The sequence below is a fragment of the Mus caroli genome, chromosome 4 (genome assembly GCF_900094665.2).
Source record: "Mus caroli chromosome 4, CAROLI_EIJ_v1.1, whole genome shotgun sequence".
In the NCBI taxonomy this organism is placed as follows: domain Eukaryota; kingdom Metazoa; phylum Chordata; class Mammalia; order Rodentia; family Muridae; genus Mus; species Mus caroli.
This window is the reverse complement of record NC_034573.1, coordinates 11,125,558-11,150,972: the sequence shown is the minus strand read 5'-3', so window position 1 is coordinate 11,150,972 and position 25,415 is coordinate 11,125,558. Positions and strand designations below refer to the sequence as shown.

At 38.8% G+C, this 25,415-nt stretch overlaps 1 non-coding gene across 1 annotated transcript; it reads right to left on the bottom strand.

Moving 5' to 3' along the window:
* Positions 1–14,948: 14,948 nt before the first annotated feature.
* On the bottom strand, positions 14,949–15,055 carry LOC115031075. Its single transcript, XR_003836640.1, has one exon. It is a non-coding gene; the product is annotated as a U6 spliceosomal RNA (small nuclear RNA).
* Between the last annotated feature and the right edge of the window lie 10,360 nt (positions 15,056–25,415).

Sequence of the window (25,415 nt, the reverse complement as noted above, 5' to 3'; positions counted from 1 at the left end):
ATGTATCGAAAGATGGCCTAGTCGGCCATCACTGGAAAGAGAGGCCCATTGGACTTGCAAACTTTATATGCCCCAATACAGGGGAATGCCAGAGCCAAAAAATGGGAATGGGTGGGTAGGGAATTGGGGGGGGGGGGAGTATGGGGGACTTTTGGGATAGCATTGGAAATGTAATTGAGGAAAATATGTAATAAAAAAATAACTTTAAAAAAAAAAGTTAAAGATCATCACGCATAGTCACAGGTGGCTGTTCTATTAAAAGCCTGGCTATGTCCACTGGGTATGTAAACTCCCTTTCAGAGTTTCAATTTCTAATATAAAATGACAACGAAGGAAAAAAACTGTTTGAGACATTCCTATATTCTAATAGACAAGCTTGAACTAAACCAGCTAACAACATGGCTGCTGAGGACAAGCTTGGTTTTGCTACAAAGCAAACAAGTTCAAGCAAAAACAGCAATTGTTTTCTACTTCCTTCTATATGCTCAGCATAGACTACCAAGAGGGATCTGTAGGGTTACTCATAGTTCTTGGATGACACAGATGAGTAGCTTAGCCTTGCTTTCTAACTGGACAGTCACCATGCCAGGGCCTAAGGGAAAACTCTGTGAAGAGACTGGAATGAGGCCTTAAATTCTCTAGCCTGAAAGTGATATGTCCCATCTGTTCTCCACTATTAACAAGCCTACGTGTGGTCACATGGTTGCACTCAACATTGAAGAACCTAAAGAATATTATCAGGTACTTAAGTGTATGTGTATGCATACATGAATTTATGTGCATCACATGCATGTAGGTGCCCATGAAGGGCAAAGGGCATCCCGTCCTTGGATCATATTGCCTGGCACTCAAAAAGAATTAATGTAGAAATACTTTTTAGGTAAAAATAACACCTGAAAAGCAGACATAGATAATTTGTGGAACAAAATCAAGGCTTCAGAAAAGCTATAATATTATTAAATATGTATAAAAGTATTGTGTTTAGGGCTGAAAAATAGCTCAGTTGTTACAACAATTGCAATAGAAGCAGAAAAATCTCAGTTCAATCCCTACCACCCACAGAGAAAGGCTGGAAATTTTATGCACTGGTAATCCCAGCTGTATGAAGGTAGAGATAAGAAAATCCCTCCATCTCACTGCCCTACTAGTATAGTAGCCAGGTCAGCAAGTTCCAGGTTTAATTAGAGTCTCTATCTCAACAACAACAACAACAACACCCAGGGTACTGAGCACTGGGAAACATACCAGACAACCATTGTATTTTTTTACACATGAATACACATATGCACATACTTGTGTGTTCTTGCATACATGAACACACTTGCACACACACACATATTTATACACACATACATAAAATATTGTGTTGCCAGTCATAGTCACTCATATCTGTAGTTCTAGATACTTAGGAACCTGAAGCGGGAAGACCACTGACCCTGAGAGTTTAGATAAGCATGGGCACTATAGTAATACCCTTCCTTTCTAAAAAATAGAAATAAAAATAAGTGCTGGGTATACAAAACAAAAAGAGAATTCTATTTAAAAGAAAGGATATGAATGAGTATTAATCATTTCCAGGTTTTTAGGTGAAGTTAAATGATTAATAGGATACCTTACTCTGAGCCTGCTGTCATTGTTCTCTATAGATGTAAGTCTTCATTCTGTGTTTTCAATTCTATTATATATTTAAAAGGATAAACAACACTAAAAAGCCTGTTTGCAAACTTCTTTTAGAATAAAGATTCATTTTTATTTAAAAATAAAGAAAAAAAGGAATGACTAAAACCACAAAATGTTCTCCGAAAATTAAGAACAAAATATTTACAAAATATATTACATAATTAAATATTCATTAAACGTTTTACATCACAAAATGTATATTCATCTTACAACTATAAATTCTATACATAGTAGATGATTATTTGCATATTAAATATATAGAACATATGTCATATAGAATGAAGTTAAGTGTTATCACAAGAAAATATGAAAATTCAGTAGAGTGAAAATTCAAGAGATTTAATCCAATTCTTAGGAAATGGAATATAATTTAAAAGTAGGGCAAAGAGTTTATGCTTAAAGTAAAATAAAAATATGTCAATAATCTCAATTGATACAATGTCCAGAGACCACGGGGAAACCCTGTTTACTGCTTAGTAGTTTGCCTCCACCACCACTCTCAGGATTCCTTGACTAACTTTCTTATACAATCTAGAACCATTTTCCCAGGAGTGGTAATGCTTACAGTGAGCTGTGCCCTCCCAGAACAATCATTAATCTCTCATAGTCTTGCCTACAGACCAACCTGTTGGAGGCATTTTTTTCAATTGACTAACCCTCTTTCCAGTGTCAAGATGATAAAAAAGGAAAAAGAAAAAGAAAAAGAAAAAAGGAGGAGGAGGGAGGGAAGGGGTTGGGGAAGGAGAAGAAGAAGGAGAAGGAGGAGATAAAGAATGAAATTATTAGAAGAACAAACTCCTGACTTGAGCTCCTGCCCTGGCTGCCCTTGTTATGGACTGATATGAAAGTATAAGCCTAATAAACCCTTTGCAAGGTTTGTCTTATTAGATAGTTTGTTTTCCTGTATATGTAATCAGTTTAGCCTAAATTATGCAGATGCAATAAACACTAGTCAAACCAATGCTAGCTTCTTTGGGCTTTAGTTTTCTCTGACTGGGTGGAAACTCATCTCTTCTGGTATCTTCCCAAGATGCATTGTGTCATTGTGTTTTATAACAACTAAAAGCAAAACAAGACACACAAAAAGGATAAGGGACACATAGAAAATAACTTTTTAAACAAATACTGCTGCCTACTCCATTATAATTACTTCTTTCTCAACACTATCTGGAAAAAAAGTGTATCTCCAAATCACTGACATAAGGAATGGTGTGCAATCTGTTTTGCCTGGTAGAATGAGAGCCAAAATAGTTCAGTCTAAGTACAGAAATCATTTGAGGCCATCACTGAATTCTCCACATTATTCTTTTCTTTTTCCTGAGGTCAGTAGGTCACAACCAAAACTACTCATTCATCCTGGGCCTAGACATAGGATACCAGAAGAGATGAGTTTCCACCCAGACACAGAGAAAACTAAAGCCCAAAGAAGCTAGCATTGGTTTGACTAGTGTTTATTGCATCCGCATAATTTAGGCTAAGCTGATTAAATATACAGGAAAACAAACAATCTAATAAGCCAAGCAGTGGGAATGCAAAGGCAAACAATTACAAAAGAAATTTAGCTCATTGTCGACTATTACACAGCTCAACTATAAACAACGCATTCATCCAACAAATATTAGTACCTCCATGTACCAAGCATTGTTTTATGCACTGAAAATAGAACAAATAAAATTGACACTGTTATTACCCTGTGCAGCTTAGTAGAATGTGTGGATACATACAGTAAACAAAGTATCAACTAAGTTTATCAAGTTATTCAGAAAAAAATTAAGGAGACTATAGGAGAAAGATGACCCAAGAAAAGGAGGTATAGTTTATTCAAGAAATGTATCTGTGTTTGTAATAACACTTGAAGTAAATGAAAGGTGAAGCTATGGGGTGTCTGAAGACATAAACTTGTAGGAAAAGTATGTTTTAAAAATTGAATATTGATTTCTTATATAATATATTCTGATTATGGTTTCTGGTACCCCAACTCCTCCAAGATTCTTTTCACTTTCCCACCCACCCAAATCTATACCCTCTCTTACTCTCTCTCATTAGAAAACAAGAATCTTATATAAAGCAGATTCTATTTGCTTATGACCTATATACATCTCCCTGTGTACTTCTTTTTTATTGATATTTTCTTCATTTACATTTCAAATGCTATCCCAAAAAAAGTCCCGTATACCCTCCCTCCCCCCCCCCGCCCTGTTCCCCTACCTACACACTCCAACTTCTTGGCCCTGCCATTCCCCTATACTGGAACATATAAAGTTTGTAAGACCAAGGGGCCTCTCTTCCCAATGATGGCCGACTAGGCCATCTTCTGCTACATATGCAGCTAGAGACATGAGCTCCAGGGGTACTGGTTAGTTCATATTGTTGTTCCACCTATAGGGTTGCAGAGCCCTTCAGCTCCTTGGGTACTTTCTCTAGCTCCTCCATTGGGGGCCCTGTGTTCCATCTTATAGATGACTGTGAACATCCACTTCTGAATTTGCCAGGCACTGGCATAGCCTCACAAGAGACAGCTATATCAGGGTCCCTTCAGCAAAATCTTGCTGGCGTATGCAATAGTGTCTGGGTTTGGTGGCTGACTTGAGCATCTACAGATAGTGGTACTTATATGAGGTTCCAGAATCAATTCCCCATAGATACTAAGGGACAATTATGCATGGTTTTTGTATCAGGAAGTAGAATTGCCTCCAATATTAAAGGTGTTACTAACTCATTCTTCCCTTCGTTTAAAATTTTCCTCTGTACTGATTCCAAGTTACACTTACTGAGATCCCAGAAAGAAATATATCTTCTTGAAAGACTGTCTTGTTTTTAAAATAAAAATAAAAATAAAATTGAAAAAAAAGAAAACAAGAATCTTAAAAGGTTATAATGATAAAATAAGATAAAATAAAAACAAACAGGAATGAAGATGAAGCAAACATTAAGCAAATGGCCACCAATGACTGGCCCAACTTGAGACACATCTCATATAAGAGAGATAATCGTTGACACTATTAATTACACTCTTTTATGCTTGCAGACAGGAGCCTAGCATAACTGTTACCTGAGAGACTTCATCCAACAATGGAGGGAAACAAAAGCAGAGACCCTTAGACAAACATTAGGCCATACTCAGGGAGACTTGTGAAAGAGTGAGGAATAGAATTGAATGAAACAGAGGGGTCAAGGACACCACAAGAAGACCTGCAGTGTCAACTAACCTGGACTCATAGGGACTCACAGAGGCTGAACCACCAACCAAATAGCACTCAGGGTCGAGACCTAGGTCCCCAACATGTTGTAGCAGATGTGCAGCTTAGTCTTCATGTGGGTCCTCTAATAACTGGAGCAGAGCCTGCCAGTAGATCCCTTTCCCCTAACTAAACATGCTGATTGGCCCTCAGTGGGAGAGGATTCACTTTTTCTACTGTGACTGAATGTCCTGGGGTAGGGTGGCACTCAAGGCAGGGGGTGGGGGGGTCCTCTTCTCTGAGGAGAAGGGGATGGAATAATGGCATGGAGGGATTTTGAAGGTAGGATTGAGAAGAAAAGATGGGTGAAGGGATGTAAAGTGGATAAACAAATAAATTAATAAATAAAAATTAAAACAAACATGAAAAAAAAGAACCAAAAGGAATATTTTGATGTAGAGACATATGAATTAATACACACAAAAATCCCATGAAAACTCAAAACTAGGAACCATAATATACAAGTAAAAGACCTATAAGGGGAAAAAAAAGTTTCCCAAAATATAATTGAGTTAGTTTTATGTTAACCATTGGCTACTGGGAATGGAGTTTGCCCAGTAAGTGGGGTTTGTATACCCAATGAGACTTGGAGAAAATTAATTTCTTTTTCTTTGTGAGTGATTGTCAATTAGAGATAGCTTCTTGTTTAGGAAAGGAGGGATATGTCCACTTCTCTCAGTGTTGGACCATCATCTAGCCCAGACCTCTAAAGACCCTGTGCATACTGTCACTTTCTCTAGGACTCCATGTTTTTTAGGCTTGTTGTATCTGGAAGTCCTGTTGTATCCAGGTTTGGGTTGCTGCTGCTGCTGCTGCTGTTAGGTTTTTCTGGTTTGGGGGTTGTGTTTTATTTTATTTTGTTTTGCTGCCTTCCATTCACACTTGCTCTTACACTATCTCTGCTCTGGGAGTACACAAGAACAGGGAAAAAAGAAAAAAAGGAAACAAGGAAAGACAGCAGATTATTGTAATGCTGGAAGAAATTGCCATGTAAACAATATAATGATAGAAGCCATAGTAAGTTTAATTCTCGTAGAACTGGGAAGACTCACATTTTAGAAATGAGAACCTCCTGTGTGGGCTGGTGAGCCTTATCATGTTTTCGTGCATATGTCATTTTCATAAAAATAGAAATAAAATGAAAGCACTAATCAATTGTTTTCAGAAAATATTTAATACCTATAGTAAAGAGAAATACATGATAAAAGTGAACACACTGGGGAATTACCTAAGATGAAAGCTTTTCAAGATATTCATATTCCATATTTATTCAATCTGAATTCAGCACCTATAATAAAGAGCCAGAAAAACAAGATAGCATTTATTTTTTTTTTCATGTAACATTTTCAAAACAAACAATTCAAAGCGGAAGACCAGGATTTGAGAAACTAGAATGCTCACAGTTGGTTTGCCTCCAATGCAAAAATCAATACACAATCATTCTTTGTTATTGAAAATGCCTCCTTGGATTTCACTTCTTAATCTGTGTCAGACTTCTTACAGAGAAAGAAAACAGCACCATCGGGGGATGAGCACAGGTCTCAGAACCAAGCGCTTCTGGACTGGAACCAGCTCACTTGGTGATTAACATAGAAAAGTTAATTAAGCCACTTCCACTTCCTTTTCCCTATGTGTAAGAAAGACACAACACTGTCTAATAAGTAGGGCTGTTGTAAAGATTAAATGGCATACTATATAAACTTTAAAAATATTTGCCACGAAGTAACTGTAGCTAAGGTGAAACTCTTAAGTAATAAAATGGTAAATAAGGGACTTGTAATGTAGCTCACCTTGCCTACTATGTACAGAACCATGGATTCCATCCCTAGCACTGCACTGTGAAAAGTGGGCAAGGTGGTACATACCCTGTGAGTACTTGGCAGGTGGAGGCAAGAGAATCAGAGATTCAAGAGCATCCCCAACAGTATAGTGTGTTCAAGGCCAGCCTGTGCCATATAAAACCACATATATTATTCTGACAGTTACAGGATTCCCTGCATATTAGAATCAGATCTCAGTTTCTTACCATAGCTAACAGGATCTATCTGATCTATTTGTTATCTCTCTAGTAAAACTAATTCATGTTTTAGGGTTATGACTTTTGCTGTTCCCTCTGCCTAGGATTCTCTTTCTTCAATATACAGATACATGCCTACCAAGCTCTCTAATTTTATTAATGTTTATGCAAAAATATCACCTTCTTAGAACACCACTACTATCCATTATTTATCTATCTCAAAGTTGGGTGAGGACAGGACTTTGTAATTCTCAGCTGTATCCACAGTGCCTGAGGCTGCAATCAATGTATGTTACAAATGCTTTACAGAGCATCAGTGAGACAAAGGTGCATTGCACCCACTGCAATATAGATAGTCACAAAGTGATTTCTATAGAAAAGAGAGGCAAAGAAGGAAGAGAGTGGGGGCTGAAGGGAGGGAGGCACCAGAGCTCATATTTGGTGATAGGAAAAGAAACGAGGTGAAAAAAAAAAGTCCTGGCTATTGAGTGAAGCCCAGCTCCTGAGTCAGTATAAACAAGGCTCTCCTTCCTGCTGTAGAATAAATGATTTGTACAGTAACCAAGCTGAGCTTTGGATGAGGTTTCTCATCACTCAGTGGTGAGAAAACACTCTTTTGAGCCAAGATGTCCTGGACCAGCTGCCTATATTTATGAAATCAATTTAATGGACACATAAGTGTTTTACATTTTATACTCTGTGTGTTGTACTTAAAAAAGAACCATAAAAAAACCTTTTAAAAGGCCCATTAGCAAGGGACTGCTTTAGTACTTAGACAACTAACAGAGCATAGATATTTGCATGTAAACACATTAAAGATTCACTCTTATTGGGTATTATCTTAGTTACAGTTACTATTGCTTTGAGAAAGTATAATGACCAAAAGCAATGGGTGGAGGAAATTGTCTATTTTGCTTACACTCATACAGCACAGCACAGCACAGCACAGCACAGCACAGCACAGCACAGCACAGCACAGCACAGCACAGCACAGCACAGCACAGCTCATCATCCAAGGAAGTCAGGGCAGGAACTCAGACAGGGCAGAAACCTGGCTTGTTCCTCATGGCTTGCTTAGCCTCCTTCCTTATAGATCCTTTGACCATCCACCCAGGGATATTAAGAAAAAAAAAATGTTCTACGTGTTTGCCTGCCTACAGCTGGATCTTATGGAGACATTTTCTCAAGTGGACTGCCCTCCTCTCAGATGAACTTACCTTGTATCAAGTTGACATAAAACGAGCCAGGAAAACCATAAGTGGACAGAGAACACTGATTTTTGTAATTCAAGACTATTTATTGTACTTCAAGAACAATAAGGCAAAATTACAAAGTGATAACATTATTGAGTGTTTGCTGTTGTAACCAGTCTCCTTGTTAATGAGTATAATTTAAACAGAATGGGTTAAGATGGGCTGTATTTTAGATAACTGAATTTCCAGCTTTTTAACTTGTTTGAATACCATACATAACATCAGAATTTACACATGGATGATAAAATACTGATAAGTACAACTAGTACTGAGAATTACATTAACGGCTTTCTAGATTAGATAAACAGGTGGGATGCTGGGTGTGGTGGCGCATGCCTTTAATCCCAGCACTCCGGAGGCAGAGGCAGGCGGATTTCTTTTTTTTTTTTTTTTTTTGGTTTTTCGAGACAGGGTTTCTCTGTGTAGCCCTGGCTGTCCTGGCACTCACTTTGTAAACCAGGCTGGCCTCGAACTCAGAAATCCGCCTGCCTCTGCCTCCCGAGTGCTGGGATTAAAGGTGTGCGCCACCACGCCCGGCGCAGGCGGATTTCTAAGTTTGAGGCCAGCCTGGTCTACAAAGTGAGTTCGAGGACAGCCAAGGCTATACAGAGAAACTCTGTCTCAAAAAACCAACCAACCAAACAAACAAACAAAAAAACAGGTGGGAAAAATTATATTTTGTCTTATATGATATATGTTTCCTCTGTGTTACTCTACAATCACTTGTATTCTGTCTGTCCATTTTGTTCTGTAGCTTTTTCTAAACTTCCCCTAAACTGATGAGTGTAGTTTTTATTCCTTGTGTTCCTAATACAGAATCAACTCAAATATATTTAAAAACCTGTGTTACTTGATTCCTTAACTCTTCTTGCCAGCTCTCTGCCTCAGCATACAGCACAATGAATTTTATGAATAGAGTGGCACAGAACACACTTTAGTCTTTAGTGTTTAAACATCTATGACGGGATTATTAGTAACCATTAGCTTTCCTTTCCATGATAACCCAGGAGAGGCTACTGAGTTGAATCTCCAGTGCAGTAGTCTGCTGTTGGCTTCATTAATCTATGAGCAAACTATGAAGCCAAACAAATTCTTGATCTAGGTCATGGTTTTACATCCACATCTAGACCAGCAGTTCTCAACTTTCCTGATGCTGTGACCCTTTAATTCCTCATGTTGTGCTGACCCCCACCCCGCCATAAAATTATTTTCATTGCTACATTAAAACTGTAATCTTGCTTCTATTAATGATCATAGTGTATATATTTGTGTTTTCTGATGGTCTTAAGCAAAACAAAGTGGTCATGACCCACAGGTTGAGAACCTCTTATCTAGCATCTATTTGTCACGTTTGTATAGCTATGAATAAAAAAACCTGAGGTCAACATGAAGGAAAGCTACTGAGAGCAGAGGACTCACTCCCTACTTTCTTAGCTCCATTCCCTAGGGAAAAAATATCATGGAGTTAGAAGCATGGTAAGAATGAGGTTCTTCACCACATGATGGACAGAAAGCAGAAGAAGAGGGAGGGACAAAGAACAAGTTATAAACTTCAAAGGCACATCCTGAAGTAACCTGCTTTCTAAAGCTAGGTCCCAGTTCCCAAAGATTCTGCCACCTCTCAAAACAGTGACACCCAGTTGGGATCGAGTATTCAACCCATGAACCTTCAGAGGACCACTTTCAAATTTAAATCAAAACTCTGAAATTATCTTGAAAATAAAAAACTAACTTCCTGTAGTTTAAACTCCATGCTATCACTACTGTATTAGCCTGTAATTCTTCTGGTTGGGAAATCAAAAATTTTCCACCAATGTTTAAACAATATCAATAGCTAGAATGTCTATTATAGCTTTATAGTCTTGTCTAATCCTTTAAAAATTAGACATAACATTGTTATCCATAAAAGTGACTAATGAGAACCTTGCAATCTAGTGATAAGTCAGTCTCTCTCTCTCTCTCTCTCTCACACACACACACACACACACACACAAACAAACACACACACACACATACAGAGAGAGAGAGAGAGAAAGAGAGAGAGAGAGAAATAACTACTCATAATGTTTGAAATGAGTTTATGGCTTTATGTTGGACTGTAGTCATGATTACCATAGGGTGTATGTGGCTTGTGGGCAGAAGGTTGGACGTGCCTGAAAGCAATCCCTACACTCAGGAGGTGGAAGCAATACCATGAGTTGAAAGCCAACTTTCAACTCCACATCGAGCTTAAAGCCAACCTGAGCTACACAACAAAATCTTGATTCCAAGAGGCAAGAGTTACACCCATGGAAGGAGTTACAGAGACAAAGTTTGGAGCTAAGACAAAAGGATCAACCATCTAGAGACTACCATATCTGGGGATCCATCCCATAATCAGCCNCCAAACGCNGACACCATTGCATACACTAGCAAGATTTTGCTGAAAGGACCCAGATATAGCTGTCTCTTGGGAGACTATGCCGGGGCCTAGCAAACACAGAAGTGGATGCTCACAGTCAGCTATTGGATGGATCACAGGGCCCCCAATGGAGGAGCTAGAGAAAGTATCCAAGGAGCTAAAGGGATCTGCAACCCTATAGGTGGAACAACAATATGAACTAACCAATACCCCCAGAGCTCATGTCTCTAACTGCATATGTATCAGAAGATGGCCTAGTCAGCCATCAGTGGAAAGAGAGGCCCATTGGTCTTGCAAACTTTATATGCCTCAGTACAGGGGAATGCCAGGGCCAAGAAGTGGGAGTGGATGGGTAGGGGAGTGGGGGGGGGGAAGGTATGGGGGACTTTTGGGACAGCAATGGAAATATAAATGAGGAAAATACCTAATAAAAAATTTTTTAAGTTCAAGGGTTTTATTCTCAACACCATAAAAAGAAAGATAAGATGGTCCTAGATAGGCAAATCCAACTAGCTCCCCTTTCCCACCCCCTACTCCCCACTTCCAGAGACTTCAAGTTTTAGATGGAATTCAAGTATCTTTTAATTGTCACAACCCCGATCTCTAGAACCTGCTGCACAGTGGTCATCTGAATAGAAGGTGGGGCTTGTGGTTCTTCACCTAGAATGACTGCTGCAGCTGATTCCTGGAAGGCAGAAAGTTGCTGCTTCTCTGTAGACAGCTTAGGTTGAGGATCTGGATTACTCCTTCCCTGGGGATTTCTGCTAATGTTCAGGCCATTCCCTAGCGAGCCTGTTGACACTCTGTGACTCTATTTCCCTATATTAAGCAGTTTGGGCCAGAATTAGGCACCTTGGGCAGCTAAGTTATGCCAGTTCTTACACGCAGGCATCATTCAAGCATGGCAGGAATTGTGAGATGGTTAGAGTGTGAAAGGGGGAACAGAAACAAGTGACAGAAGCTGTGACTGGTCTCAAAGTTGAAAAGTAAAGAAAAGCAAGCTTCCTCTCACAAAACTGTCAGGTCATAGTCACACCTAGATCTAGCAGGTGAGTCCTAAGGCAGTGCCCATGGGGTAGGATGTCTTAGGAGTATCAAAGACTGATGAAGTACAAAAGTCCATGATCAAATCCATGTTTTATACTGCATAACCTATTCATATATGCCTGTGTGTGATAGGGTAAGTGTGTGTGTGTGTGTGTTTATATGTGTGTATGAGAGTGTGTGTGTGAGTATGTATGTTAGTGTGTGTGTGTGTGCGTGTAGTGAGTGTGTGTGTGTGTGTGTGTAATATATTATTTGGTAATGTGATGGCCATTCTTTGTTGGCCTCGTCACTCCATCTGGAATTACCTAAAACAAATGGCTGGGTATACGTGTGAGGGATTGTACTTAGTTAAATCAAGTGTGAAGACCCAGCTTTAATCTGGATCATCTTAGATGGGAAGATACACCTTTTATCTGGACCTCACGCTTCCATGGCAGCAGCTTATATAAAGAACATGAAAGAAGGGTATGCTTGTTCTTTGCCTGCTGGCCCTCACTCACAAGTTTATTCCAGCACTGGCATTAGAACCTGCTTCTCTAGGCTTCTGGCTTATACTAAATATACTGAAGCATATTCTATCATCTCTAATTTTCTAAAGAACCCTGACTAATACAGGTAAATTGATCTTTATAGTTTTTAAGATAAAATATATCTATTAATAAATCCTTTTTATTCTTGTAAATATGACCCAATATTTAAAGCAAAAAACTTGAGGTGTACTCTGCACAGCAGCATGTACATGGGCTTTGGAAACCAAGTCTTATTTTACATGCACAGGAAAGACTTCATTGAATGAATGTAGGCATAGAAAATTTAGCCAAATTACCACCATTCAGTATTGTTAAGCCATCTAAGCAAGTCATGTAATTTTCATCAGGATCCTTTCATGCATATTCAAGACTATATAATGACAGTAGGAAATACCCATTTCTACAGTGAATTAATTAGAGAAAAAATTCAGTTCAAATCCATCAACTGGGAATCTTTTTATAGATTAATTATTGATGAATTGTTCATCAGGTGTGCATAATTCTACAGTGACAAGATTAGTCTTGAAAAAATTCAAAAGCACTTTACTCACAGGAGCTCTTAATGGCAGATTATATTAGGTAAGTATTCAGGCTAGTGTGATTTCTTTGAAGGATAGTTTTTGCAAAGAATAGTTGGAAATATGGATTGGTAGTATGTTTATTGGCATTATTAGCCCTTCGTAAATTACTTCAGAACATCACATAGCACTCATTAAGTATCTAAGCAACAGAAGCAAGAAAACAAAGACAAATCTCTTAGGAAATTGCTGGGAGACGAGGAAGGGGGTGAAATAAATTAATCACAGAACATGTTTCCATTCTTAGTCTTATTAAATAAAAATATGCATACAGTGTAATGCTAATCATATACCATGTCTTATATGCCACATTCTTATAGACAGATAAGATTTCCTTACCTAATAGCAACTATCCATCATTATTTTAAATATTCTTCAATAATTGGAAATTCCTTCCTCTTTGCATCTTTCCTTTCTTTATTTTAATTTTGTCCACTATTCTTCACTCCTAAGTTTAGAGAATACACAGAGCCTGTGAAGATATTTACATTTCTGTATGCCCAATTCTGCTTCTGACTATAATGTGCTGAAAGAAATGGCTAAACTTCCAAAGCAATGCAATATACACTGGAAAAGGCTCATATATATTAAAATTCACCAGACATTTTTCTAATTGTACTTTTACTTAATTTTTTTTAGTTTTAGAATTTGAAGCTTCATATTTTATTGTACTATTTAAGGCTCATAAGCTTAATCAATGCCAGGTACATTTTTGAAAAAGTCTCACCAATGTACCTAACACCTAACCATGCAAAGGTCCAGGTTAGTTTCAAGCCACTGTAGCTCCCAAATTTTCCAGCCTGGAACCTATGGTTCAGAGATGGAACTCAGGCAAATTGTGAATATATACCATCCCCAGTATTCACCCAGCCCTTTGGGAGTTTAACCATTTCTTTCAGCACACTGTAGTCAGAAAATAAAGCAAGGACCATGGGGGAGTTCTGCTTAATGACGTTCTTCCCCTAGCTTCCTCATTGGCCCATGTGTTTAAAGATAGCACCACCAACTGTGATCTGGGCTATGCTATGTCACATAGCAATCAAAACCAAATGCTCTATAAACAGGCCCAGGCTGATATGGTAGAGGCAGTTCCTCAACTGAGTGTTCCTCCTAAGTATATCAAGTTAGCAACTGAAGCCATCTATGACAGCCTCCAAATACAGTAAAGATAACACTATTTTTAAAACTATAACATAATCATGGAATAGCAGATAAAATAAAGATATAGATGAGATATAGAGATAGAGGGAGAAAGAGATTAGATGATATGGATAGAGATAATAGAAAGAGAGATTAGGGAGAGAGAGAGGCAGAGAGAGAGAGAGAGAGAGAGAGAGAGAGAGATATGCAGGCTGTACTATCAGAGGAGGAAATCTTTTTTAAAAAAAATGGATATTTATTTACATTTTAAATGTTATCCCCTTTCTCTATTCTCCGCCCCCCCCCCTGCAGAAACCCCCTCTCCCATTCTCCCTCCTCCTGCTTCCCTGAGGGTGTGGCTCCACTCTCCCACCCACTCCTGCATCCCCACCCTCACATTTCCCTACACTGGGGCATTGAGCCTTAAAAGGACCAAGGGCCTCTTCTCCCATTGATGCCCTACAAGGCCATCCTCTGCCACATATACTGTTAGAGCCATGGGTCTCTCCATGTGTACTCCTTAGTTGGTGGTTTAGACCCAGGGAACTCTGGTTGGATGATATTGTTGTTCTTCCTATGGGGTTGCAAACCCCTTCAGCTCCTTCAATCCTTTCTCTAACTCCTCCATTGGGGACCCCAGCACTCAGTCCAATGGTTGAATTTGAGCATCAGCCTCTGTATTTGTTTTGTTGTTGTTGTTTTTTTTTTTAAAAATTTATTAGATATTTTCTTTATATACATTTCAAATACTATCCCGAAAATTCCCTATACCCTCCCTCCCCCATGCTCCCCTACCTACCCATTCCCCCTTCTTGATCCTGGCATTCCCCTGTACTGGGGCATATAAAGTTTGCAAGACCAAGGGACCTCTCTTCCCAGCGATGGTCGACTTCTTCTGCTACATATGCAGCTAGCGATACAAGCTCTGGGGGTACTGGTTAGTTCATATTGTTGTTCCACCTATAGGGTTGCAGACCCCTTCAGCTCCTTGGGTGCTTTCTCTAGCTTCTCCATTGGGGGCCCTGTGTTCCATCTTATAGATGACTGTGAGCATCCACTCCCAAGAAATATGGAACACTTCCCGAATTTGTGTGCCATCCTTGCGCAGAGGCCATACTAATCTTCTCTGTATCGTTCCAATTTTAGTATATGTGCTGCCTAAGTGAGCACCAGTCTCTGTATTTATAAGGCTTTGTATGGGCCTCTCAGGAGACAGCCATATCAGACTCCTTGCAGCATGCATTTCTTGGCATCAACCATAGTGTTGGAGTTAGGTGACAGTATATGAAATAAATCCAAGGTGGAACAGTCTCTGAATGGCCTTTGCTTCAGTCTCTGCTCTACACTTTGTCTCCATATTTGCTACCATGAGTATTTCGTTCCCCTTTCTGAGAAGGACCAAAGGAAGACACTTTGGTCTTCCTTCTTCATGAGCTTCATGTGGTCTGTGAATTGTATCTTGGGTATTCTGAGATTTGAGGCTAATATCCACTTATCACTGAGTATATACCATGTGTGTTCTTTTGTGATTGAGTTCCCTCACTCAGGATGATATTTTCTAGTTCCATCCATTTGCCTAAGAATCTCATGAATTTGTAGTTTTAAATGGCTGTATTTCTTTGTGTAAATGTATCACATTTTCTGTATCCATTCCTATCTTGAAGGACATCTAGATTCTTTTTAGCTTCTGGCTATTATAAATAAGGCTGCCATGAACATAGTAGAACATGTGTCCTTGTTATATGTGGGCACATATTTTGGGTATATTCCCAAGAACAGTATAGCTTGGTCTTCAGGTAATATTATGTCCAATTTCCTGATGAACAACCAGACTAATTTCCAGAGTGATTGTACCACTCCACCAACAATGGAAGAGTGTTCCTCTTCCTCTACATTCTTGCCAGCATCTGTTGTCACCTGAGTTTTTGATCTTAGCCATTCTGACTGGTGTGAGGTGGAATTTCAGGGTTGTTTTGATTTGAATTTCTCTGATGACAAAAGGATGTTGAATATTTCTTTAGGTGCTTCTCGGTCATTTGCATTTCCTCAGGTGACAATTATTTGTTTAGCTCTGTACTCCATTTTAATAGGGTTATTTGATTGTCTAGACTGCAATCTCTTGAGTTCTTTGTATATATTGAATATTAGCCTTCAGAGGAACTCTCTTAAGAGTGAGCAAGATTTAGTAAGTCTACTAACAGAAGACTTAATGCAGGCTTTGCTTGTCAAATTGTCTTACAACCAAATAGATGTGTTATGGGTTCTTCCTAAACTCTACTGCAAAGTTAGGGATATACAGGGAATGGCTGATAGAGGATGAAGAATCCTTTATCACTGATACCCAAAAATTTAGTCCTATGAGTAGCACCATGATCTCTATGAGTCTATGACATAGACTAAAATAGAGAAAGCCACGGGGAGTAAATGGAGCAATAAGCATACAGTAGAAAACACACCTGAGGACCATAGCTCCACCTGCAGAGGAGTTCTCCCCTCTCTGGGCAGAAACTGTGAAATCAATGGAAGAATTACTCTACATTCAGTCCATTGCTTAGCTACTCTTTCTGTGGATATGTGTAATAACTGCATGTAATTCTCATTTCAATATCACTTAATCCTTCATGTTTTTATCTATTCGTTATTGCAAAGAATTAATAAAGATGAATGGCAGTCAGAATTCTAGTTCCCAGAGCAAAAAGACCAAATGGTATATAACCTTTACATAAAGGAACTGACCTTTGCCAGTGAAGCCAGGTCACCTGCTTCCCATGGCTCTGTCACTGTACCTGGTAGCAGTCAATATAGAAAATGCTAGAGAAAACACACTAAATAGGTTTCCTTTGCCTTAATCTGTGTCATTTTCCTCTTACAGAAGTTTTAAGACTTTCAAGAGTAGTCTCTGTTCACTGAGTCTAAAGATATATTAATTTTCATAGCCATATTAGTCACATGATCATGATAAAGCATATCAAACCCCCAAACTACATGCCTCTAAGGTAGAAGAGCCAATGGTTTTTCTAAATGACCTGATTCAGAATTGTTGTGGTTAAGTGTGAGGATCTGTCTTACAAAAAAAAAAAAATGAAGAGAGGATATCTTGTGTATTGGATAGATGCAGGGCCTGTCAATTAAAAGCCTATGGCCTATGGCTTAGGCAGGAGATGGAAGGAGAAACATAAGCGGAAGAAGAGAAATTGAAAAGAGGAGAAGGTGGCATGAGATAAACAGTCGTGAAAACTGGCCATGAAAGTTGTCCAGTCTGAATAAGAGTAACTCAGGCAGAACGTGGCAACTTTTATCTCAGGGTTTCTGATAGGAAAGTAGACATTAAGGTAGATATCTGCCCAGCTCTAATGCATTAAAGGCTTATCATAAGTAGAAGGTTGTGTGTCTTTTATCTGGGAACTGAATGATCAAAGGCAGGATGGTAAACCCCAATAGAGATTAAATACTTACAACAAAAGTTCATCTTTAGCATAGAGAAATTTGTTGCTCTTTCTGATGCCTCAGGACAGACAACTTTCTTAGTATGAAGGGCAAAGAGAAGGAAGCAGGAAATCAAGCCTACTACTGCCCAGCATTGCCCTGTGTAACCAGAACTAGGATTTCTGTAACTGCTTACTCTGTGGCAGGAACATCCTACCCTAGTGAGTAAGGCATACTCCGAAATACACTTGAGGTAAAAGAGTTCAGTATAAACTTGCCTCGAGGAGTCCCATGCTTGGAACTTTTAGGTTTGCCTCTTTTTTACCCAATTAATACTTGGATGTCTTAAACATCTCATCTTTTACCATATCGCTTTCTGGAGCATCACCCTTCCTCTAGCCTATGACAAACATGTGTTTACTTTGCTTCAATACAGCAGGTTTCTCAGAGTTGGTGAGAATCAGTAGGAAGTGAAGGGAAGTGGGAAAGCTGGACTCGGTGCTGCCTTCTGTCCTTAAGGATCTATTTTTCCAGTTAGCCTCATAAAGTTAACTTCTTTATTCCCAGTTTTCCCATGCACAAAGGAGAAATGGAGTTAGAGTATGTCAAAGCCATGAAATTAAACAAGAAAATATCTTGTACACATTTGAAAGCTCAGCATTGCACTCCTGAGTTTTTCTTTTCAGAAAAGATGATTTGCCCATGAGTTCCATAAAATGCTTTCATCTTGTAGCCATTGAATGAGCCCAGAATCCATTTCTCATATGACATTGAACTCAGTGAACTGAGAGTATCAGATTTCTTTCCTAAGATAAACAGAATTCATAGAAGGACACAATTATCCTTCTCTATACTCATAGCTGCCCAGGCAAAACTAGAGAGAGATCCTGTGTCTAATGGACCAGACATGACCTGAGAATGTCCCTTTGGCTAAAATATGTCTAGGTTCTGGGCCTTGGTAGCCACTGAACACAGCAGCTCTCATCTGCCATACCTCCTTTCCCATTATACTGACAGTAAAGGCATGTGATGGAAACCACTGCCCTGACTCTACTCAGACTCTCCTGTACTTCCAGAGGAGAGTAGTACACAATGTTTGTAGTGATCTGCAAACCACTTAACATCACATAATCATATTATCATTGCGGTTTTATAACAAGGTCTATGAACCCAATAAACCCACTAGTTTACAATTCTTTACAGGCCTTAAAAGGACAATTCTCAATTTCATATGGAAAATCAAAAACTGAAAAATAGCTAAAACAATCTTGAACAATAACAGAACTGTTGGAGGTCTCACCATTCCCACTTCCAACTTGTATGATAGAGCTAAAGTAATAAATCCTCAGAGTGTTTGCGCAATGGAATCAAACTGAAGAGACACGAACCAATACTCATATAGACACCTGGTTTTTTTGTTTGTTTGCTTGTTTGTTTGTTTTTACAAAGAAGCAAGAAATACACACTGGAAAAAAATAACAGCATCTTCAACAAATAGTGCTGGTCAAACTGGAGGTCTGCCTATAGAAAAATGAAAACAGAACCATATGTATCACTATATGTGAAGTCCCAACAAGGTTGATTAAATTTACCCAAGGATAATATAAAGCTAGACTTCAACTCTCCTGATTTTTGGTCCAGCGTTTCTTTAAGTGAGTCAGAGCTCTGTGGATCCAAAGTCCCATCAAATAGGGAACCGGGGGACTGATGAATAAAGAAATTATTTCTCTAGAGTTATGGGACTAATTAGAGGGAAAAGAAAGATGAAAACCTAGCTCTTTTGCTTTCAAGTCTACAAATGTCATCCCTAATGAAGAGAGGGCAGCATTGACTAGAGACAAGCAAATTAATAAATGGAATGGATGTAGGAGCACAACTGCTAGGGGCATGATCAATAGAATAGTTAGGAAAACAAGCACTAATGATTTTGCTCTAATTGGCTGGTAGCTATTCAAGAAGAGAATACAGGAAATAGATTAAATAAAACTGGTCTCATTAAATGGTACAGATATGAACAGAGATAACTTTTAACTTCTCCTGATTTCTTGGTCTTTTTACCACAAACTATATATATGTATATGTGTGAGTGTGTGTGTGTGTGTGTGTGTGTGTGTGTGTGTGTGTGTGTGTGTGCAGACATGGTTAATGGGCAGAAATATTAGTGCCAGAGATAGTATAACATCCATATAATTCCTAATATGTTTAGAGTCTGACAGTCTTTAGATACCTGATAAGATATAACATTACAGTTTTAATAGAAATCGTTTTCAAAAACTCCTCCACACTCCCTTTTTATTATTTTAAGATATTCAAATATTGACATTTAACTTCCACCCTAGTGTGTTTCTTTTCAATTCTTTTTTCTTTGCCTAAATAAACTATTATGAAAAAAATAATAATTAGTTATAATACTCTAGGGCATGACTTAGGATCTCCCCAGATTTACTTTTGCTACCTCAAGATTCCTTTGGTAACCATTTCCATTCACTTCACAGGGAAGGGGACTGAAGTAGAGACAATTAGGCTTCCAAAAGGATCAGAGAAAAATTTGGAGAGAGAGGCTTGATAATCGTTGTGTTCTTAAGAGTGGGCAGCAGTTATGGTGCCTGTGTACAGTTCTCATTAATCTCCAGAGTAGTTTCTTGAGAGAAGTGCTGACTCTTTACAGATGAAGGAGGAAGAACTAAGGTTAAGTAACAGGCACAGGCTTATTATGCTGCTGGTGTTTGACTGGGGAGTATAGAATTAAACTCTATCTCTCCTCACTGCTGTTTCCTTTAGAATTTTAAATTTGGAAGACTAAAAAATTTTTTTTGCAGAGAACAGTACATCTAAGATTTATCACTAATAAATGAAGCTCCCCAATTAAAGTTGAGATTAGAGGGATGCAAGTGATTGAAATGTATTTCAAGCTATGGATCTGATCCAAGCAGTATGTGGTCTTCCATTCAACGCGAACTGACTTTGCAGGTGTCTGATGTTCAGACAGAAGTACAGATGATGCCTTTAAAATGATTATTTACTTGCTTATAAATAACACTGTGATTTGCATAAATACAGACAGAATAGGCAACTAAAAATTACACTCACAGAGAAAGTTCAGTACAGAAGCTGAGGAAGTTCCAGCTGTGCCTTCCTAAAACTGGCAGCTGTGGCTCACTTTGTAGATTTGTTGAGTAATCGTGACAGTGTTTAGTATATACTAGAATGTGACCAAAGAGCAAAATAAAAAAAGAAATCATTCCTGTTTTTTTTTTTGAGGCTGAATAGCACAAATGATGAGGACAAATGTCCCCCAAACAATCCTCTGATGCTGAAGTAAAGGGAAGGTGTGAAGGTTGGTTTTCTCTACTTGGCACAACCAACCTGTGAAAATAATATTAATGAGGGGTTGTTGGCCTGTGAGCATGGATGTCTTGATTGCCTTAAATTAATATGGAGACGCAGCCTAAACGTGAATGACACCATTCTCGGGGTTTGCATCCCTGACTCTACAACAAAAGGAAAATGTGAGCTGAGCACCAGCATGTGTATCACCTTCCTGCTCCTGGGTGTGGATGGGATGTGACCAGTTGCTAAGTCCCATCACATTGGCCTTCTGCTATGATAAAGAGTACCATGGAATTCTGAGCTAAAATAAGCCTTTTCTTCTCTAAGTTGCTTTTAGCAGGGTATTTTATTATATCAACAGGATACAAAACTAAGACAGAGGCATCATAGATCTGAGAGAAACTACATTCAGATTACATGAACAGACTGCTTCAGGAGAGTATATGAATGAATTGAAGTATTTTTTCTTCTCTAATATATGTGAGTATATGGTTACATGCTTGTATGGATGCATGTGCTCATGTATATGTGTGGCTACATGTACATGTGTGTATATATGCATGCATCTGTACATGGAGACCTGAAATTTATATATTTGGACTTTGAATAGATTGCTCTTCTACATTATTCTCTCTCTCTCTCTCTCTCTCTCTCTCTCTCTCTCTCTCTCTCTCTCTCTCACACACACACACACACACACACACACACACACACTTTTTTTTTTTTAATTTAAAGGATACCTGAAAAATATTTAATGGTATTGTGAGAGACTCAGTAAATGAGGGGGTTTCTGCCTTCATTAGCTACACTCACATTTCCTCTTTTATGTCTGACTATGCATTTCCACCAATTTATTGTCCAAGTGGAACCAAAGCCCTTCATTTTTCTAGATTGATGAAGGAATGAATAAGCACATTGTCTAATGCCCTTAACTCCATTCACAAAGAAGATGTCTTAAATACAACATTTTATTTTATTTCAAACTGTTCCCAATTGTTGAGCCTTGAATCCCAAATGTCCTCTAAATGTGCATATGTTAAAGGCTTGGTCAGCAAGTGATGGGATTCTTGAAAGCAACTGACTCATGGGAGATGTGAATTCATCAGTGTATTAATTCATCAACAGACTCATAATTTGGTGGCATTACTAGGCGGTAGTGGAAACTAGAAGATGAGGAACTCTGGCCTCAGGATGTGAGCCTTGGAAGGTCCCTGGCTCCTCCCTGCTATTTAAAAGTTTTCTGGGAAGCTTCTCTTTCACAGTCCTGACAGCAAGAGGCCAATTACAGTGAAGTGTGCTCCCCAGACACTAAAACCACCCAAACTTGGAGCTAAAATAACTCTCTCTCTCACTTTTTCTTTACACAGATATTTTATGTCTGCAACAAAAAGTGACAAACATACTAATTTAGATCTGATACAGAAATTGAGATGATACCTGGCCAAAACAATGTGGTACAATAATGCAGAAAAGTCACAGGCTGCCAGTAAACAACACCTGCTAATAAACTGTTATGCCCAGTTCGTGAGACCCCCCAAGAGACCATCAAAGACCCCAAATCTGATGCAAATATATGAGAGTCTTTATTCATGCTCTAGCTTGGGCTATAAACCTTCCTGATGGAACAGGAAAGAGAGTGACTCCCCAGCTCTAGGTGAGGTGGGTTTTTAAGCCTTGGCATTACATGAGAGAGTAAAGGAATTTTGATCTTCTTCCCAGATGTGGGGTCCACATCATTTCAAGGACTACAGACGGTAGCTTTTTCCAAGAACAGCAGCTTAAAATAAAGTTTATTCTGCTACCTCAGTCCCTTCAAGATCAGGAATCTTTTACTTATTCTGTAAATGAGATCATCTAGAAATATTGTTAGGCGTTTCAAACTATTCTGTCTGTGCTGTAGGCAATACCCACAATAAAGAGTATGGTCACATTCTGATCAACCCTATTTACCCAACATAGAGTGGTTACATTTGGCCAGTATAGTTTCCTGATCTCTTGAATAGAGTGGTTTTTAGTAGGATCATTTCGTCTGAGAATTGGCAGGGTCTCAGGCATGTTTCAGTTCAACTTGAAAGCCTTTCTAACAGCATAAACTGTAAGGTTTGGTCATGGTTAATTAGCCTTAGAAAGTATTATTTCCATAATTAAGCCAATTGTAAGACCTAAAGCTAGCACAATGCTGTGTTCTTCATTTAGAAAACAAGGTCCCACAGGCATCTCTTCCCAATTCTAATTTCTGGGTAAAATGTGCTCAATATCTCAAAATTTTATAAAACCTTTTCATATAGTTTCTTCAAGCAGATGTTTAGATTACTGGTGTCATTGCTAGAAGATGAAATGGGAAATGGATGGTCAAGGAAATTATCTTCATAATTAGCTTAGAAAGAATCAGGCTGTATGTTGAAAATTCTTCTTTTGCACTGATGAGCATAATTGCTATGCTATTGAGTCCCTTCTTATTGCAGGAAAACAAAACAAACAGCTTCACTCGCGGTGATATGTAACGAGATGTTACTTATCATTCTTGCTGTTCATATGCACATATTTTCTAACATTTTTATTAATTTTTAATGTATTCTTCTCTCATATATTACATTCTAACCACAGTTTTCTGCCCTCCTCCTCCACTCCCAGTCCTTCCCCCTCCCCCTTCCCATCTAGTCTTCCTATAATATGTTCCTTCAGAAAAGGGCAGGCTTCTGAGGGACATCAACTAAACATGGCATAACAAGTTGCTATATGACTACAGGAATGCCACAGGACCAAGGCACACAACCATAACATACACACAGAGGACCTAGGTCAGACCCACGCAGGCTCCCTGCTCATCTGTTTGGTCTCTATGAGTGCCTATGAACCTGGTCAAGTTTGGTTCTATCCTGGGTCTCTGGTCTATCCATTTCCTGGCCTTCCAAGCAGTGTCAGAGGTGGACTCCCTCTTGTGTCTCAAGATGGACCAATCATTGGTTGGCCACTCCCACAATCTCTGAACCATCTTTTTTACCCTAGCAGATCTTGGAGGCAGGACAAATTGCAGGTTCAAGGATTTGTGACTGGGTTGGTGTCTCAATCCCTCCAAGTGAAGCCTTGCCTGGTTACAGGAGATGACCCCTTCATATCTTTATCCCCCATTGCTAGAAGTCTTAGCTAGGGTCACCATCATAGATTCCTGGGAGTTTCCATGTGCTCATAAATGCAGCTTTGTAGGACCATCTCTTGGATTCTCCCATTCCCTGGGAGTATAGAAAATAAATAAATAATTAGCAAATATTAAGCCAGCTCTTTGGAAATGACTTCCAAACTTCCTGCTTCCAGTTATTATTCACAGTGCTAGAAGGTGCACGCACCTTTCTCAGCTGACCCATCTCACTAGTCCAGGATACTCCTTTTTGCTGAGGGCAGTTGTTAATAGAGAGACTCATGGCTGGCAAAAGTGGTGAGAATAAGCAACCATTTAGTGCTCAGTCCTAACCAGGACATCACCCTCTTGCCAAGGCCCAGGATACTACAAAAGGGAGAGGAGGAGCCAGTAGAGAAGGAGGAGTATCATGAAATGTTGAAGGTCACTGTGGTGATTTGAATAATGCCCCCCTGGCCTCAGAAATTTTAATACTTGGCCCCAGCTAGTAGAACAGCTTTGTAAATATTAGGAGCTATGCCCTTGATGGAGGAATTGTGCAACTGGGAGGCAGACTTTGAGGTTTCAAAAGATTAGTTCCTTTCCCATTGTGATTCTCCTACTTGGCCCCATGGTTTTATATCAAGATGTGAGCAACTGTCTGGCCTTCCTGCCTGTTGCCATGCTCCCTGCCATGATGGCCATGTACTCTAATCTTCTAAGGCCAAATGCCTTCTCTTTAAAGTTGCCCTGGTCATGGTGTTATATCATAGCAATAGAAAAGTAACTAAGACAGTTGTGTTTAGTTGTTACCATTCTGGTACCCGTGTGGAAATTCAGCCATCCCTGAAGAATATTTTTCTGAGGTTCCACACAGAGGCAGGACTAAAAGAGGCCTAGTAAGCCAAGCTATGGAAGCTGTGGCTCTTATGTGTGAGCAAGAGGTAACCGCATTCGTTCTCATCCCAACACAAGTCATCAGTACATAAATAGAACAAGATTGTTTGCTCTTTGTAGTCTGGGAAGAGGAAGCAGAATGGTGTCTATGTTCTAAGTAACCATTTCAAAGTTAAAAGTGAGACAAAGAATATTAACATTGTTTCACTTTGTTCCAAAAAATGTTTTAGAACATATAAGACAATATATATAACTGTGTATGTGCCTTTAATTATATAATAAGTAATTATATAACAAAGACAAGGGCTCTAGGCAGAGAGAAAGGGAAGGATCAGACAGTCCAGCCTGTCCCAGCAGGGGCAGGTGAAATCTCTACAGAATACTGTAGCCCAAGCTTATCACCTATAAAGCAGCCAGGAAATTTTAAAGATTTTCTGCTTCAATGGACAATATTGAGGATAAGCATTTCTTGGAATTCTAGCTTTTATGTTTCCTTTTAAGAAAAACTCTATAAATACTGGATATAAATGGAAATGCTATGCCCACTAACTGCTAGTATGGAAAGAATAAAGACAAAAAAAATGTTGCCATAGTAAGAAAGTGCTAATTAAAAATATTTTTGCAAGAATAGAAACTATATACTTATCATGTAAAACATGGTGATTTTCTATATGGATAGATGGTACAGTTATTGAACTGTTATTTTAGTGGAAAGTATACTTAAAACTAATGATGTGATTCTCAAAGTATAATACATTA